Raw genomic sequence first — 20,081 nt, 5'->3', positions numbered from 1 at the left:
CCTTCGTGGATATAGTCGTATTCTCATCTGTAAAGAATGACAGTGTTATTCATTTGTTCACGTCACATGTATGATTATTAATCTTGTTATATTTAATGTCAGTAAAATGTAAGTGTTAGCGAGGTCCGAATTGGGACGCTGTATTCTCCTCTTGTGGAAACAGATTTAAGTGATTTTGTTTCTTGTTTAAGTCGCTTTTAGATGCGTGCATTTTGCCTCCATGTTTGGTGTTTTTATGGCTTCCACGTTAATTAAAATTACAATAAAGGTAGATTTGGCAACGGAGGGTTTTGTGTATGTAAGTAAATCCTAAGTTAAGTGCAGGAACCCTACCAGGATGTACGAGAAAGAACAGTTTTGTGAGCTCCTCTCGGGTGTGTGGACTTGCGTGAGAACTCGCATTGCCACGGAGAAGGAGAAATCCATTTCCGTTTTTGTGATGACGAGCACGCTGAAGTCGTTTCTTCAGTTTCCGGAGGGTAGCGCAGTGCGCTCCAGAGTTTGTCGTTGCACTGTGAGAGGGAGCATCAAACAGAATAACCTCTTCAGAGTCCCAGCAGACTGTCACCATGATCTTATGGGCTGAGGGAGAGGCTTTGAACTTTTTCTTAGGAGGACAGACGGCACGGTGCCACTCCACGAATAGCCATTTTGTTTCGAGTTCGAAGTGAGGGCCCCATGTTTCCATCGCCTACGACGATGTTCGACAAAAAATTGTCTCCATCAGCATAATAAGGTGCAACTAATTTCGCGCAGATGGATCTACACTACTGGTCATTAAAATTGCTACACCAAGAAGAAATGCAGATGATAAACGGGTATTTATTAGACAAATATCTTATATTAGAACTGACATGTGATTACATTTTCACGCAATTTGGGTGCATAGATCCTGAGAAATCAGTACCCAGTACAACCACCTCTGGCCGTAATAACGGGGTTGATACGCCTGGGCATTGAGTCAAACAGAGCTTGGATGGCGTGCACAGGTACAGCTGCCCATGCAGCTTCAACACGATACGACAGTTCATCAAGAGTAGTGACTGGCGTATTGTGACAAGCCAGTTGCTCGGCCACCATTGACTAGACGTTTTCATATGGTGAGAGATCTGGAGAATGTGTTGGCCAGGGCAGCAGTCGAACATTTTCTGCATCCAGAAAGACACGTACAGGCCCGGCAACATGTGGTCGTGCATTATGCTGCTGAAATGTAGGTTTTCGCAGGGATCGAATACAGGGTAGAGCTACGGGTCGTAACAAATCTGAAATGTAACGCCCACTGTTCAAAGTGCCGTCAATGCGAACAAGAGGTGTCCGAGACGTGTAACCAATGGCACCCCATATCATCAAAAATGGTTCAAACGGTTCTGAGCGCTATGGGACTTAACATCTGTGGTCATCAGTCTCCTAGATCTTAGAACTACTTAAACCTAACTAACATAAGGACATCACACACATCCATGCCCGAGGCAGGATTCGAACCTGCGACCGTAGCGGTCAGGCGGTTCCAAACTGCAGCGCTTAGAACCGCACGGCCACACCGGCCGGCCCCCATATCATCACGCCGGGTGATACGCAAGTATGGCGATGAAGAATACACGCTTCCAATGTACCGCGATGTCGCCAAACACGGATGCGACCATCATGATGCTGTAAAGACAACCTGGATTCATCCGAAAAAATGACGTTTTGCCATTCGTGCGCCCTGGTTCGTCGTTGAGTACACCATCGCAGGCGCTCCTGTCTGTGATACAGCGTCAAAGGTAACCGCAGCCTTGGTCTCTGAGCTGATGGTGCATTCTGCTGCAAACGTCGTCGAACTGTTGGTGCTGATGGTTGTTGTCTTGCAAACGTCCCCATCTGTTGACTCAGGGATCGAGACGTGGCTGCACGATCCGTTACAGCCATGGGGATAAGATGCCTGTCATCTCGACTGCTAGTGATACGAGGCCGTTGGGATCCAGCACGGCGTTCCGTGTTATCCTCCTGAACCCACCTATTCCATCTTCTGCTAACAGTCATTGGATCTCGCCCAACGCGAGCAGGAATGTCGCGATACGATAAACCGCAATCGCGATAGGCTACAATCGGACCTTTATCAAAGTCGGAAACGTGATGGTACGCATTTCTCCTCCTTACACGAGGCATCACAACAACGTTTCACCAGGCAACGCCGGTCAACTGCTGTTTGTGTATGAGAAATCAGTTGGAAACTTTCCTCATGTCAGCACGTTGCAGGTGTCGCGACCGGCGCCGACCTTGTGTTAATGCTCTGAAAAGCTAATCATTTGCATATCACATCATCTTCTTCCTGTCGGTTAAATTTCGCGTCTGTAGCACGTCATCTTCGTGGTGTAGCAATTTTAATGGCCAGTAGTGTACATTGCTCTTTATGGTCATCTCGGTTAGGTGGAGAGGAACCCAGGCCGTACACGCCTTTCTGTACCCCAACTGGTGAACGGGTGTTTCGGCACTACCAACAGGGACGGCCAGTTGTACAGTGAGGCGTTTTATTGCGGTCCGTCAGTCAGCTGGAATGCAAGTGTCTGCACGGTCCAGCGCTACAGCAGTGACAGCTGTGTGGAGCCGCCCGGAACGAGGGAAATCGGACAGGTTTTCGCGACCTTGTTGCGATGACGACAGACACTTTGCCCAACGACTCACCGTGATTTTGTTCATTGCCAGGACTCCGTCAACATTATGGAAGCGCCTACGAAGATCTGTGATGCGCTGGTTTTCCGCCAGAAGAAACTCAGGCCTCTGCTCAGAGGTCACTTCTGTCTGTTACAGACGTCATTTTGAAGGGTACGTACAGCGCGGCCATCTATGGGATCTTCATGAAACTATAGGAGCTGAAACGGGGAATAGTCCATAAACTCCCACAATGTCGACAAGGTCCCACAACAAATTCCTCATTTTTCAACCGAAATTGGCCTAGAAATAGATGTGTTGCAGAACCCATTGAAGGTCCCCCCGTATTTTTGCGGAAGTCCGAGTGTACGTCTCCGTTCTCACAGATAATACGCACTACCTTCTGTAATGCGGTGTTTGTCACTTCTTACAATGGTGTGCCGGCCGTGGTGGCCGAGCGGATCTAGGTGCTTCAATCCGAACCGCGCGACTGCTACGGTCGCAGGTTCGAATCCTGCCTCGGGCATGGATGTGTGTGACGTCCCTTGGTTAGTGCGGTTTAAGTAGTTCTAAGTTCTAGGGGACTGGTGACCTCAGGAGTTAGGTCCCATAGTGCTCAGAGCCATTTGAACCATTTGAAAAATAGTTTAAAAATTCAAAAGGAATGTAATCTACGTCTTGGAGAGGTATACACACAGAAACAATTATTTCGACGGTTCCAGAAGATTTTTAATTTCATACGCTGTTGTGAAAGGTTTTCACTTTGGATATTACAACGCTAAGCGAGAACTTTCACAAGGCACATGAAATGGAAAGAAGGGTATTAGAACGCAGTTTACACTTAAATTAATGCAGACACAGACACTGCAAAGTTCCTACAGTCTTAAGTAATTTAATTACTCTCAACGGTCCTTACTCATCTGTCTCTTAATATCTACACTACTAGATGGCTAAAACGGATTTTCAAAAATGGCTCTGAGCACTATGGGACTTAACGTCTGAGTTCATCAGTCCCGTAGAACTTAGAACTACTTGAACCTAACTAACCTAAGGGCATCAAACACATCCATGCCCGAGGCAGGATTCCAACCTGTGACCGTAGCGGTCGCGCGGTTCCAGACTGAAGCGCCTAAAACCGCTCGGCCACAACGTCCGGCTCACGCAAGCAGTGGCACGCGTGTAGGTGCCTCTTCCTCAACATGTGTGTGCGAGTGACTCTATTCCCACCTGTGTTCACAATGGCCGCCTCTGCCTCCGTGTGGGGAAAGCTACAGTCATAAGGCTCACAGATGTACACGCACCTTTAGAAACACAAAGATGGACACTCGTTTCGAATTCTCCTCTGATTAAATCGACATTGCTGCACTTCCAGATATCGAATCCCGAAAGTATCTACCATTCCTTTGAAGAATTTATGGTAAATGATCCGAAGCTTCCTCACCGGCTCAACATTCGGCACCAGCTATCTTTCTTCCCGAGAAGAAGTCGCCTACTTGAGGAGAAAACCTCAAACACACTTTGCTGACAATTTCTTTGGATATCAGAGTATATTTCGAAACGATTAGGTAGTTGGGCCACTATTTGCAAGAAGAATGACTCAGTGACGAAGTACTCCAGAGAGGAATATGAACTTTCCAAACATATACGTCCGTGAAAAGTCTCAACTTATGGTATGGGAATGGCTAAAAATTTCCCACATGATACACTAGGTGAATTTATTGATTTTGTAACCAATACTTTAGACTCGCAGATGATATACAAATTGTTGCAGATTTTCCTAAGTTGATGGGAACGTCTAGTCAGTTTCTGCGCAGATGGATCACTTTCGCTAGACCGACTCAGTAGACTATACTACACAAAAAAAAGCGACGCCATAGTGGATAACTACAACTTCCTCTTGAAGCCTCTGCCTTACGGCGTAACTCACTGCACTTGTTGAGGGATTCAAATATGCCGACGATCTGTTGTTAGGTGGAAAAATAATATTTCTTCTGGCAGACCAGCGGCCACCGTTGTTGCTCGTGCAGAATCACGTAGTCCATAATACCAACGGCTACTTGGAGTACCAGATAATACAACAGATTTCGGAACAACATCGCCGTAACAAGAAAACCACTATGTTATGGGTGAATGGGCTTTATGCTATCAGAGGAATTGAAAATTCCGAACTTTGCTAAAAAACGTTATCGAACGTGATACAAAGACATATGGACATGTATCTTGTAAAGACTTTCTCCAGGATGTTCGGCGGTAAACCATAGCCACACGGAATAGGAGCTGGCAGCAAAGGTACTAACGTTGGGGACGATATGACGCTAAAAGAGTACAGAACCTCCCTACACAACCGTGGTACTCCTTTACGAGTGCACAACTGATTGACTCACATCTGTGTGACGGGGGAGACACCATTATTTTCGGCTGCCCACTGCCGCGACACGCGACAAGCAGCATGCAGTACAGCTTAGTGCTATATGCGCAGCATCTGCCTGCCGCAATGAAGACACTACTTGCACACAAAAAAATGAGACTGTAAGTGAACGGATCTTTAACGTTTTAGCGGCTGGAGGAATTACAATTAAATTAACTAAAATGTTTATGTCTTAATCTAAAATTCCGGTTATGTGACTGCAATATGGCGAGTGTGTGTGCATGTATGTTTCACGAGTATGAGTGTGTGATTGTGTATGGGACAGCATGGGCCACCTAATACATCCCAAAACGCCGTGCCTAAAAGCGGGATTTTTCCGGGGCTCGTATCTCGGGTTCTTTTGATAATAGAAAGGTAGGGCCGAAGGTTTTGAATAGTCCTTGAGCTAGAGACCGTTTTTATACTCAACGGTCCGCAGCTCGTGGTCGTGCGGTAGCGTTCTCGCTTTCCGCGCCCGGGTTCCCGGGTTCGCTTCCCGGCGGGGTCAGAGATTTTCTCTGCCTCGTGATGACTGGGTGTTGTGTGATGTCCTTAGGTTAGTTACGTTTAAGTAGTTCTAAGTTATAGGGGACTGATGACCATAGGTGTTAAGTCCCATAGTGCTCAGAGCCATTTGAACCATTTTTTTATACTCAACGGAACGATCGTCTTAGAGCCACTATGCTACACTACAGAGGCAAAGTACGAGTGTTACACATCCTCCTGTTTAGGCAAATGGAGGAAATCGGTTGGTTCTTTTTGAATTTGATGTAGTCTACGGTGGGTCTTGACAGGCCTGTGAAGGCAAAAGTAGTTCAGGGGCAGTTCCTTAGCAAACACTCCAAAAATTTTTCGTATCAAAACCGAGCCGCGGATTCCAAAATGGCTATGAATATCAAAGGATTGAAATTTTTACGATATATTTCTAACATCCAGATCTCGAACAGACTCTAGTTATCTTTGCCCGTTTCTGAGGTACGGAGATTCAAAATTACCGTACTTCTACAGGTAAAATACGCTCGTAATTTCCAGTGTGAGTTGAAAACGTAGTTTATAAAATGACGTGGACGGAGAAACATGCCGTAAAATGTCTCCACTATCATCAGAAGGGTTCATGTTGTAGCACTGAACACATGCAAGATTTTCGCGCAAGTAAAGATACGAAGTGTATTGCTAGATTTGCTTTATTTGAATGTCACATAAGTAAACTATCAAAATTTTTCTGACCCATAAAGTTCTTTTCATATGTGTGACGTGCACTGCTGTAACAGGGAAGGAAGGGAAACAGAGGGGAAAAAGGTCCTGTCGCAGTACCGAAAAGGGACTGTAACCTTGTTTAAAAGGCTGACTAAAAAGTGGGACAGTAGCTGCCTCATTGTACTTTCCTCTGCATCCTTAAAAATTTTCCCAACAATTTTGGCATGTGAGTATATTCGCACTTTCTTATGCTGGGAGAGAAGGAGGTAGTAGCAGTGGGAGAGGACAAAAGAGAAGGAAAATGTGGACATGAGTGAGAGCCAGTGATAACGAGAGACAAAGCGTAGGTAGGACAATGACAACTAGGAAGAGACAGACAAGGACACCGAGAAGAGATAGCTGCTGTGAGAAGGCATGAATGAGATAATGGCAGTAAGAGAAAGAGAGAGAGAGAGAGAGAGAGAGAGAGAGAGAAAGGGAGACAGTGGCAGTGAGAAGAGACAGTCAGTAGTGGTGGGACAGAACGAAGGAGATTGCGGTAGTGAGATAGGAGACAGCGACAGTTAGAGAGACACAAAGACATATTGACAATCAGTTGGGCTGAATGATTGAGAGAGGATGGGTACATGGGAGTTGACAGGTATGTAAGAGAAAGCAAGAGGGTGACAATGAAAGTGAGAGGAGAGTGTAGTGGTTAAGACAAAACGAAGGAGACTGCGGCTATGGGACAGGGAGGAGTGATAGAGAGACACAAAGAGATTATGACAATGAGTTGAGCTGAATGAGTAAGTGAGAATTGGAAAGAGGGAGTAGATGGATATGAGCTATTTAAAGCGATGTGCTTGTGGGAGTGAGTTACTGTTAGGGTAGCTTGTGGTAGTGACAAGTGAATTGTATGTGAAAAAAAGAGCAAATATATATGCATGACAAAAATTTTAGGAAAATTTGTAAAGGTACTGAGGAAGGTAGAATGGGACAGCTGGTACCCCATTTTTCAGTCTTTTAAGCAGGAGCATATTCGCCTTTCTTGTGCTCCGACAGCAGACTTTTTCCGTTGGTGTCATATATCAAACGGCAATCATTGTGAATATTTTGCGAATAAAACCGTCTAGATCACTTAATACATATATTTTTTATCATGCCGTTCGTCTACTATCCTCAGAACTTGGAAAACAAAGATTTTCTAGTATTGGCAGTATACTTTGTTTTGAAAGTTCTAAGTTTTTCACCTGATGATGGCAGTAGCCGAAACGGCGTAGTAAAGAAAGACTCTAAACGGTTTCAGTCACAAAATACTAAAATAAGTGCTGCCTCATATGACGTATAGGAGGCTGGTTGAGTGGATAATGTCCGGAGGTACAATAAAAGAAACTATAACATAGTCTACATGATGTCTAGTGTGAGCCATGTATTCTCAATATTCTCCGTCCGCAGCTCGTGGTCTAGTGGCGAGCGTTGCTACCTCTGGATCCCGGGTTAGATTCCCGGGTTGGCGATTTTCTCTGCCTGGGGACTGGGTGTTTGTCTTTTCATCATCATCATCATTCGTGACAGTGACTAGATTGGACGGGGCAAAAACATTGGACTGTGTAAAAATTGGGACTTTGAATGGGCGCTGATGACCGCACAGTTGTGCACACCACAAACCAAACATTATCATAATCATCAATATTCTCTCCCCCCCTTCCCCCCCCCTCCCCCCCGGCAGAATGTTTACTGAACTTTTAGGGTGCTTGGCACTCCGCCGCATCCATCTGCTTCATAAACGACACTGTCCAAAACGAATTCTTTGTTTATGCCACAACCGACTTCGTTTTAAATCGCCCTCGAATCAGAAAGGAACTAGTAAACATATAATAACATCTACTGTGGCTTTGAAATTATTCATCTGCGGATGTAAAAAATGATCCAGATTAAGGGGGAACGACGAAGATATTGCTCAAATTCAGGATTTTTTCCTCCGTACTGGAATGTAGCAGACAAATGGGGTTTGCTGCAATGAATAAAGCATACATTGAAGTTTTTATTGGTAATTTTTATTGAAAAATATTAGTATCTCCACTACGTAATTGGGATTTTCCCGAGGCAGCTCTGATACGAGGTAGATCGACGGTTGTCAGTATAACTCCGGTTGTGGTTATCCGAGACATGAAATTTACACATCAACGTGATCCTTAAAGATATAATTTGCAAAAACATTTTTTTGCGATATCATTGGGATTTGAAAAAATGGCAATTTTGTGACCCTTCCTTTTTGGCCGAAAGAAATACTAAATTTCAACATAAAAAAATCAGCTACGATGAACTGAGGAGAATTCTATTTGTTTCAAGGGAGACCAAAAATCATTAAAATTAGATGAAAATTGTAGCGTGGGCGACAACAACCATGCCCAAAAACACGGTTTTGAGAAAAACGCGTTTAAACTTTGGGAAGTATTTCTCATATGAAAAAAAGAACAAAGCTTGAAAATTGCTAGATATTGTCGATGCCCGGTCCGTAATTACTGCCGCCCCGGCTAGTGGAAAGGCGCTTTGTGCTACTTTGACCTGATGAGCCCTCATTTTCGCCCTCAAAGCCCTTTTGGTCGCTGAGCGCATCGCCGCTGGCATCTTTGTCTTCAAGGAATCGGCGCATTTCATCGCCGATTTTGATTCGAGGGGCATTTGCCACATGTAATATTGCACTATGGCCTACAGTAAACAGACATACGACCAAATTTGAAGCAATGCTGATAATTTCGCTTCGGTTGGATATTATTTTTGGAGCGTATCTCCAAAGGAGACAATCGTAACTTTCGTTCACATTTTGAGTAAAATCACTCAAACAACGCTCCAATAAATTAGGTTTACTCAGATCAATATAAATAGGGGTGACGCCATCGATAACGACTTGTGGCAACCGGTTCTCTAACGCCGAGGCGTGCAGTGCACACTCGGCTCCAGACGCACGCAGCGTCGCTACTTTTTGGTGTTCATGCATAATATTTTGAGGAAATAGTTCTTCACTGTATATACATTCGAATTCCGTAATAAGAAAGTTTTCGAGTTTCTTCAACCGTCGCCCTGTCGTTCCCCCTTAACACCTTTCAGCTGCGTACGAATTATTTATAATTCAATGTGTGTTCATGAGTAGCCCACCGCCAGGAATGTTATACTGGCACTAAATCACGAGTACTGCGGAGTACCTGTCGGCATTACGTGTGCCAGGCAGAAACCTAGAAATACTGTGATAAGACAAAGCAGTGGGACCACCTGTGTTGGTCCGGCATTGAGGTGCAATACAGCAACGATTCTGCACGGCATGGATTCGACAAATCGTTTGTAGATTTCTAGAGTTCTGTGGTGCCAGACATCTACGCGCAGGTCAGTTAACTACGGGCCAGTGGGTTGTGAGCGTGGAATTAAATATGTTCCAGAGGGTTCAGATCAGGCGATTTTGGCGTCCAGGAGATTAGCTTGATTACAGTATCTTGTTGTTCAAACCACTCTAGTACGATTTCTTGCCTTATAAAACGGAGAGTTATCCTGCTGGAATATACCATCGCCATCGGGGAAGACACAGAGTCTGAAACATGGGCTGTCCGCAATAACTTTCACGTAGTTCATAGTTGTAACTGCACTGCGGTGCCACGGAAGTCCACGTGAATGTTCTACACAGCATCATACTGCCCCAATGGGACTGCGTCCGAGAAGCAGTGCACGTTTTGAAGAGCAGATCGCTTGGATGAACACAGTAGTCCTAGTGTAGCAAGCAACGAGGTTCATCGGACTAGACGACACGTAACGAGTGATCCATGATCCAGTCTCGATGATCTCGTACCCATTGCGGTCGTAATTAATGATAGTAGAGGTTTTCCTGACCATTTTTGACGTACTACCTGCTGGCTTTTGTCTTTGTATCTCCGGCCGGCGTTTGTTTATCAGCCGAAAAATCTTTAAACAAACGAAGCCGATAAACAAACTTTGGCCTAAGATCCAGGGACAAAAGCCAACAGGCATTACGTAATTGACGATGTCTTTGGTCGACACGAGCATGTGTGGGTCTCGTGTTTACGGAGCTCCATGGTCAGCAATGTATGCTGGCTGGTGTGCTCCGAAACACTTCTGCCTACACCGGGACTGTTCTCTAAGATCTGCCACAGATTGCCCCATCCTGCTTCATATAGTTGGCAAGTCTTTCCACCTGCTATGATCAGGTTGTAAACGTCCAGCAACTTGTCGCCTGCTCGTCGTTTGATGGCCATTCAACCTCTTGCCATAGATGCTTCGCCGTTTCCGGGCTGCTTTGCCACAAGAGACGGCCCGTGACAACCTGCCGTTTGTAATAGCCAATTATGTCAGTCGATTTCCACATTTGGGGCCCGTGTCACTGATAGAATGATTCACCATTCTACTTCTTATTTTTCTTGTTTATCGTTATTGTAGCCCTCTCGCCCCATGTGGACAGGGGGTGGGCTGTCAGCGGTACATTTCTCAGTTCTCCAATTTTCAGACAAGTGAGTTAAAAAATAATTATGATGAGAAAGAGAAATAAAATTTGGAATTGTTTTCTATTTTAAATTAAAAATCAAACACAGAAAGTTAAAAAACGAAAACATATACTTTTAAAAATACGTCCTAGAAAAGTTAAATTCTTGTGATAAAAACACTGAAGCAGTAGGGTGAGAATTATTGGTGGCGGAGAGGGTATGTTCCATAGGGTTGAAGGGTGCGGTAGGAAAACTACACTGAAGGGCCAAGGAGACTTGAACAGCTGCCTAATATCGCGTAGGGCCCCCGCGGGCACGCAGAAGTGCCGGAGCACGACGTGACATGGACTCGACTAATGTCTGAAGTAGTGCTGGAGGGAACTGACACCACGAATCCGCAAGGCTGCCCATAAATCCGTGAGAGCACGAGGGGTGGAGATCACTTCTGAACAGCACGTTGCAAGGCATCTCACGTATGCTCGATAATGTTCATGTCTGGGGAGTTTGGTGGTAAGTGTGTAACGCCGGAAATGCATATCCTCCTATCTCCATCTATTGTACTATACATTTTTCTTTATTTTGTTACCTGAAGATATGACGTTTCTGTGCCTTTATATATTGTAATTGTTTTATAATTTATATATATATATATATATATATAATCATATATATATATATATATATATATATATATATATATATATTTATGCATTTATGTCGATGTATAATTGGTTTGTTTTGTAAATATTATTTGTATTTTTACGGTGGGTCTTGCCTAGGGAAAACTATGCTATCGAACGATTACATCGATAGGTCGTGTGGAGAATCAAAGTACTTAGGATCTTTGGTAGTGTTAACTCTGCTGCGTGGAGCTCGGGGAAGCAGAGTATGGCTGGAGTAGGGCAGTGGAGCAGATGTGTTGACGATCCCGCGAGTTGCTGCGCTTTCGGGGTTTGGCAGCATGTAATTGCGCTCGACTTTCTATGATAGTTTCTAGCACGGTGTCGCGGACGGGAAACATTAGCTGGCGCACATCAAGAGCCCGTTTCGCCTGGTGACCATGTCGAGAAGAAGGCGCGCCAACATCCAGCTTCTGCAACAGCGACGGCCGGCGATAAGCGACTGTCGCCACCTTCAATCAACAAACAAGGAAGACTGAAAGCATGTAAAGTTTAAGAACTGTATGGCAGACCTCAGCTTTTCAAACTGTTCCATTTGCATCACTAAAATATAGCAACTTAGCATGAACCTTTGTTGCTCATTGTCCCAATTGCATTACCAAGCAGGGTACCTTCCTTTCCCGAAATGAACCCGTGTGTCGTTGATATTCAAACGCCAGCATTAAAGCAATACCATTCCATTTCACTGCTTTAATTTCAATGTTCAGTTAAATTATTCATAGCTGGCTACAATATTTAGATTACACAAGCACAAATTTCCACCAATTTCATTTGTATTTTCCCTTTCATTTAGATGTAACCCTTTCCTCTCTCTTTACCGACAGATTAACTTCAGCGACGATTGCTTTTGCCAAATTTCCATTAGGTACACGCGGTTTAGTTTTTCACTGTCATTAAGGTCGATAACTGAGGGGTAGGTTACATGCGGAAGCGTTTAAACCCGCGAGAGTATTCCTGGATCCAGTATGTAGCAATTCTGGAGGTGTGGGGTGTCGCATTCTCCTGCTCGAACTGCCCAAGTCCGTCGGAATACACAGTGGACGTGAATGGATGCAGGTGATCAGACAGGGTGCTTACATACGTGTCGTATCTAGACGTATCAGGAGTCCCATATCACTCCAACTGCAGTCGCCCCACACCATTGCAGAGCCTCCACCAGTTTCAACAGTCGCTTGCTGACATGCATGGTCCATGGATTCATGAGGTTTCCATGCCCATTCACGCCCATCCGCTCGATACAATTTGAAACGAGACTCGTCCAATCAGGCAACATGCTTCCAGTCAACAACAGTCCAATGTCCGTGTTGACAGGCCCAGGCAAGGCGTAAAGCTTTGTGACGTGCAATCATCTAAAGTACACGAGTGGGCCTTCCGCTCCGAAAGCCCATATCGACGATGTTTCGTTGAATGGTTCGCATGCTGACCCCTATTGAGGGGCCAGCATGGAAATGTGGAGCAATTTGTGGAAGGGACGCACTTCCGTCACGTTGAACGAGTCTCTTCAATCGTCGTTGGTCCCGTTCTTGCAGGATCTTTTCTCGCCTGCAGCGATGTCGGAAATTTGATGTTTTACCGGATTCCTCATATTCTTAGTACACTCGTGAAATGTTCGTACGGGAAAATCTCTACTTCGTCGCTGCCTCGGAGCCGCTGTGTCCCATCGCTCGCACGCCGACTGTAATACCACAAGTAAACTCACTTAAATCTTGATGTGAATCTTCCCACAAGAAGTTGTTCGGAGACTGAAAGCAAGTGCTGCGGTGCCTCCCAGATTTTATGGACTATCAAAGGTCCACAAGGAAGACCCATAATGAGTAACATAGGCTCTCCGACCTATGACGTTGCCAAACACCTGACATCGTTGTTGAGGCCTCCTGTGGGAAAATGTGCTCACAACATAAGAAACTCTGCTGATTTCATTAGTAAACTGAAATAATTGAAATTAACCCTTCTGATATATCAGTTAGTTACGATGTGCTGGCTATATTCACAGAGGTTCCCCTTCCAGAATCTCTACAACTTATTGAAAGAAGTTTTGACAAAGAGATTTCAGCTTTGTTCAAACATGTTCTGACTTCTACTTACTTCTTGTTTAACAACGAATTTTTTGAACAAACGGACGGAGTCGCCATGGGTAGTCCCTTATCCCCTCTGGTGGCCCATTTATTTATGGAAGACTTCCAGGAGAAGGCGGTTGAATCTGCAGACTTGAAACTCACGGTATTCTGGAGGTCTGTTGATGATACCTTTATAGTTTGGCCCCATGGTAAAGATAACTTGCAAGACTTCTTAAGACATCTGAACTCCCTCCACGGTCAAATAAAGTTCACAACGGAAATTGAAAAGGAGGGATGCCTTCTATTCTTGGATGTTCTGGTTCGGCGCAGAGAAGGTGACACTTTGGGACATGAAGTGTATTGGAAGCAGACGAACACGGATTTGTATTTACGTGTATGTAGCTGCCACCATCCTGCCCAGACGATGAGTGTTCTCTGAACTACATCTACATCTACATCTACATCTACATTTATACTCCGCAAGCCACCCAAAGGTGTGTGGCGGAGGGCACTTTACGTGCCACTGTCGTTACCTCCCTTTCCTGTTCCAGTCGCGTATGGTTCGCGGGAAGAACGACTGTCTGAAAGCCTCCGTGCGCGCTCTAATCCCTCTAATTTTACATTCGTGATCTCCTCGGGAGGTATAATTAGGGGGAAGTAATATATTCGATACCTCATCCAGAAACGCACCCTCTCGAAACTTGGCGAGCAAGCTACACCGCGATGCAGAGCGCCTCTCTTGCGGAGTCTGCCACTTGAGTTTGTTAAACATCTCCGTAACGCTATCACGGTTACCAAATAACCCTGTGACGAAACGCGCCGCTCTTCTTTGGATCTTCTCTATCTCCTCCGTCAACCCGATCTGGTACGGATCCCACACTGATGAGCAATACTCAAGTACAGGTCGAAGGAGTGTTTTGTAAGCCACCTCCTTTGTTGATGGACTACATTTTCTAAGGACTCTCCCAATGAATCTCAACCTGGTACCCGCCTTACCAACAATTAATTTTATATGATCATTCCACTTCAAATCGTTCCGCACGCATACTCCCAGGTATTTTACAGAAGTAACTGCTACCAGTGTTTGTTCCGCTATCATATAATCATACAATAAAGGATCCTTCTTTCTATGTATTCGCAATACATTATATTTGTCTATGTTAAGGGCCAGTTGCCACTCCCTGCACCAAGTGCCTATCCGCTGCAGATCTTCCTGCATTTCGCTACAATTTTCTAATGCTGCAACTTCTCTGTATATTACAGCATCATCCGCGAAAAGCCGCATGGGACTTCCGACATTATCTACTAGGTCATTTATATATATTGTGAAAAGCAATGGTCCCATAACACCCCCCTGTGGTACGCCAGAGGTTACTTTAACGTGTGTAGACGTCTCTCCATTGATAACAACATGCTGTGTTCTGTTTGCTAAAAACTCTTCAATCCAGCCACACAGCTGGTCTGATATTCCGTAGGCTCTTACTTTGTTTATCAGGCGACAGTGCGGAATTGTATCGAACGCCTTCCGGAAGTCAAGAAAAATAGCATCTACCTGGGAGCCTGTATCTAATATTTTCTGGGTCTCATGAACAAATAAAGCGAGTTGGGTCTCACACGATCGCTGTTTCCGGAATCCATGTTGATTCCTACATAGTAGATTCTGGGTTTCCAAAAACGACATGATACTCGAGCAAAAAACATGTTCTAAAATTCTACAACAGATCGACGTCAGAGATATAGGTCTATAGTTTTGCGCATCTGCTCGACGACCCTTCTTGAAGACTGGGACTACCTGTGTTCTTTTCCAATCATTTGGAACCTTCCCTTCCTCTAGAGACTTGCGGTACACGGCTGTTAGAAGGGGGGCAAGTTCTTTCGCGTTTTCCTCTGTTGAGTGATTCCAGTTGCTTTTCTATTCCTTGGACACTTATTTCAATGTCAGCCATTTTTTCGTTTGTGCGAGGATTTAGAGAAGGAACTGTAGTGCGGTCTTCCTCTGTGAAACAGCTTTGGAAAAAGGTGTTTAGTATTTCAGCTTTACGCGTGTCATCCCCTGTTTCAATGCCATCATCAACCCCGGAGTGTCTGGATATGCTGTTTCGAGCCACTTACTGATTTAACGTAAGACCAGAACTTCCTAGGATTTTCTGTCAAGTCGGTACATAGAATTTTACTTTCGAATTCACTGAACGCTTCACGCATAGCCCTCCTTACGCTAACTTTGACATCGTTTAGCTTCTGTTTGTCTGAGAGTGCACTCAGTATAATGTCACTCGATGCTCTGTCCCTACCACCCGTCCTAAACATCTGAGTGTCCCAGTCTATATCTGGTAAATTGAAATCTCCACCTAAGACTATAACATGCTGAGAAAATTTATGTGAAATGTATTCCAAATTTTCTCTCAGTTGTTCTGCTACTAATGCTGCTGAGTCGGGAGGTCGGTAAAAGGAGCCAATTATTAACCTAGCTCGGTTGTTGAGTGTAACCTCCACCCATAATAATTTACAGGAACTATCCACTTCTATTTCACTACAGGATAAACTACTACTAACGGCGACGAACACTCCACCACCGGTTGCATGCAATCTATCCTTTCTAAACACCGTCTGTACCTTTGTAAAAATTCCGGCAGCATTTATCTCTGGCTTCAACCAGCTTTCTGTACCTATAACGATTTCGGCTTCGGTGCTTTCTATCAGCGCTTGAAGTTCCGGTACTTTACCAACGCAGCTTCGACAGTTTACAATTACAATACCGATTGCTGCTTGTTCCCCGCATGTCCTGACTTTGCCCCACACCCGTTGAGGCTGTTGCCCTTTCTGTACTTGCCCAAGGCCATCTAACCTAAAAAACCGCCCAGCCCACGCCACACAACCCCTGCTACCCGTGTAGCCGCTTGTTGCGTGTAGTGGACTCTTGACCTATCCAGCGGAACCCGAAACCCCACCACCCTATGGCGCAAGTCGAGGAATCTGCAGCCCATACGGTCGCAGAACCGTCTCAGCCTCTGATTCAGACCCTCCACTCGGCTCTGTACCAAAGGTCCGCAGTCAGTCCTGTCGACGATGCTGCAGATGGTGAGTTCTGCTTTCATCCCGCTAGCGAGACTGGCAGTCTTCACCAAATCAGATAGCCGCCGGAAGCTAGAGAGGATTTCCTCGGATCCATAGCGACACACATCATTGGTGCCGACATGAGCGACCACATGCAGATGGGTGCACCCTGTACCCTCCATGGCATCCGGAAGGACCCTTTCCAAATCTGGAATGACTCCCCCCGGTATGCACACGGAGTGCACATTGGTTTTCTTCCCCTCTCTTGCTGCCATATCCCTAAGGGGCCGCATTACGCGCCTGACGTTGGAGCTCCCAACTACAAGTAAGCCCACCCTCTGCGACCGCCCGGATCTTGCAGACTGAGGGGCAACCTCTGGAACAGGACAAGCAGCCATGTAAGGCCGAAGACAGAGTCTGAAACCGGTTCGTCAGACAAACTGGAGAGGCCTTCCGTTCAGCCCTCCGGAATGTCTTTCGCCCCCTGCCATACCTTGAGACGACCTCCCACTCTACCACAGGTGAGGGATCAGCCTCAGTGCGGGCAGTATCCTGGGCAACCACAGTCTTAGTCCGATCGGGGGATGTGTGGGACGAGCTGGCCGTCCCCGACAAACCCCCATCCGAAACCCCACAGTGATGCCCATTGGCAACAGCCTCAAGCTGTATGACCGAAGTCAACACTGCCTGAAGCTGGGAGCAAAGGGATGCCAACTCAGCCTGCATCCGAACACAGCAGTTGCAGTCCCTATCCATGCTAAAGACTGTTGTGCAAAGAACATCTGCACTAATCTACAGAGAGCGCAAACAAATCGTCACAAAATTTAAACGGTTATTAAAATACAAGATTGCCTAGTAAATGCAGTAATGCTGCTACTTGCGCACTGCTGACACACTGCTCGGCGGCGGAAGGAGACTTCGCGATTTTACACTATTCAGGTACTAAAACGCGATGCTACAACTCTCAAATACTATAATACGCCCAAAATTTATGAATTAAACAATGCAAGTACCAAAAACACGCAAAGAAATTAAGAATTAAACTATGTAACAAATGAGTGAGCTAGGAGTATACTACTTCCTGCTGCAGCTGCTTATCCAACGGTGGCACGGAGCACACTGACTGTGACCAACCGACACTGGCCGTTCAAAACAAAAACAGAAGACAAACGACTATGCGAATTTACACTATTCAGGTACTAAAACGCGATGCTACAACTCTCAAATACTGTAATACGCCCGAAATTTATGAATTAAACAATGCAAGTACCAAAAACACGCAAAGAAATTAAGAATTAAACTATGTAACAAATGAGTGAGCTAGGAGTATACGACTTGCTGCTGCAGCTGCTTATCCAACGATGGCAGGGAGCACACTGACTGTGACCAACCGACACTGGCCGTTCAAAACAAAAACAGAAGACAAACGACTATGCGAAATTACACTATTCAGGTAGTAAAACGCGATGCTACAACTCTCAAATACTATAATACGCCTGAAATTTATGAATTAAACAATGCAAGTACCAAAAACACGCAAAGAAATTAAGAATTGAACTATGTAACAAATGAGTGAGCTAGGAGTATACGACTTGCTGCTGCAGCTGCTTATCCAACGTAGGCAGGGAGCACACTGACTGTGACCAACCGACACTGGCCGTTCAAAACAAAAACAGAAGACAAATGATTACGCGAATTTACACTATTCAGGTAGTAAAACGCGATGTTACAACTCTCAAATACTATAATACGCCCGAAGTTTATGAATTAAACAATGTAAGTACCAAAAACATGCAAAGAAATTAAGAATTAAACCATGTAACAAATGAGTGAGCTAGGAGTATATGACTTGCTTGCTGCTGCAGCTCTGACCCATAGAGCGCATATTATTTCTGACGAAAGCAATCTGCAAGATGGACTTTCCCACTTACAAAGAGTGTTTGAAGACAATGGGCACTCCACACAGCACATACAGAAGGCACTGAAAATGAAACTGAAAGAGGCCACAAAGGAAGCAGAAGAAGACGAAGAAACCTTTAAATCGATGGCCTTCCTGTAATATGTGCGTAGCCTCTCACCAAAAATAGGACGCATTCTCAACACAGAGTAAAAGTGATTTTTCGTCCTTCAGCCAAGACAGCTGCACTCGTGGGCTCCGATGATTTGCTGCTCCGAAAATCTGTTTACAAAATTCCATGTGAATGTGGCCTTCCTTGCATTGGACAGACAACGCGTACTGTCCAAGAAAGATGTATAGCACACCGGAGGCACACACGACTTTTACAACCTAATAAGTCGGCAGTGGGAGAGCACTGTATTGACAGTGGTCACAGTATGTTGTATGACAGCGTCGAAATTTTAGCAACTATATCGATAGTGAAGGAGGCAATTGCGATTCGCTTGACGAAGACTTTAATTAATAAAGATAGTTGTTTCAACCTTGATATATCATGGAATCCGGCACTTGCTGTAATAAACTCACAAAGACGTCGTCACAGTGCGGCTCACAATGATGTATCGACATGCCAACAGAGATCGACTGTGGAGTCGTAGATGTACTCGCGCATTGTGCACGTCTCTGCCGCCGACCAACGTCTCTGGCGCATCTGCATCTGTGGCCGCATGCGCAGTTGCGGAGTACACGAGTATAAAGGGACGAAGCGAGCACTGGAGCGGCACCTCCTCAAGCAGGGAGCCCTGATTTTCAACCGCCACCACCCTGTTGACCCGTCCCGTTCCCCTCCTCAATCCTACCGCTGACAGCGTTGTCTTCTGTACAATGGCCACCTCACCCAAAACTGCAAGAACCCACCCACCTGCCCCCATTGTAAAGCCTCCCACTTCCTCAAACAGTGTCCCAACCTCGCCTCCCCCCCATCCTGCAACACCTGCAATGAACCTCACCCCACCTATTCCTCCAAATGCAAAGCCAAGCCCCCTCCCACCAACCCTGAACTCACTGTCCCCATTCGCCCCATTGACCCACCTATCCACCCTAACAATTCCCTCCGCCCTCCCCCTACAACAGAAGACATCATCCGGTTCCTCACCGTCGTCCTGCAGAACATCCAACCCTTCCAGCGCCCCCACACACTCCAGCAGATTTCCCTCGCTGCCCGCTCTGTTTTCCACTTAAACACCTACGCCACATACTCCCACAACCAGGCCCACTTTACCTTCACCCGCCTAGACACCCTCGTTTAAGCCCCTCTCTCCCCTTCCCGCACCCTTCCCACACCCAACCCCATGGCTCGTCAACAGTATCGTCTCCTCTACCTCAACATTCGCTCCCTCCCTGCAAACAAATACCTCTTCATGCATACCCTCTCCCAGCACCAGGTTGACTCCTTCATCCTTAATGAAACCTTCCTCCAACCCCACCATGTGGTCTGCATCTCCCCTTATCTCCTTCACCGCACTGACAATCCCCTTCCCCTAGCTCAAGGCGGGGTCACTATCGGCTACCTCAGGCATCTCCCTGTCCGGCCACAACCCCTCCTCAATGACCCAACCGAACACCTTCTCCTCAGCCTCTTTTTTCCCTCCCTCACCGTCACCTGTGCCACTATCTATATTTGCCCCGCAG

Source organism: Schistocerca serialis, chromosome 4 (genome assembly GCF_023864345.2).
Source record: "Schistocerca serialis cubense isolate TAMUIC-IGC-003099 chromosome 4, iqSchSeri2.2, whole genome shotgun sequence".
NCBI lineage: Eukaryota > Metazoa > Arthropoda > Insecta > Orthoptera > Acrididae > Schistocerca > Schistocerca serialis.
This window is presented reverse-complemented; position numbering follows the sequence as displayed.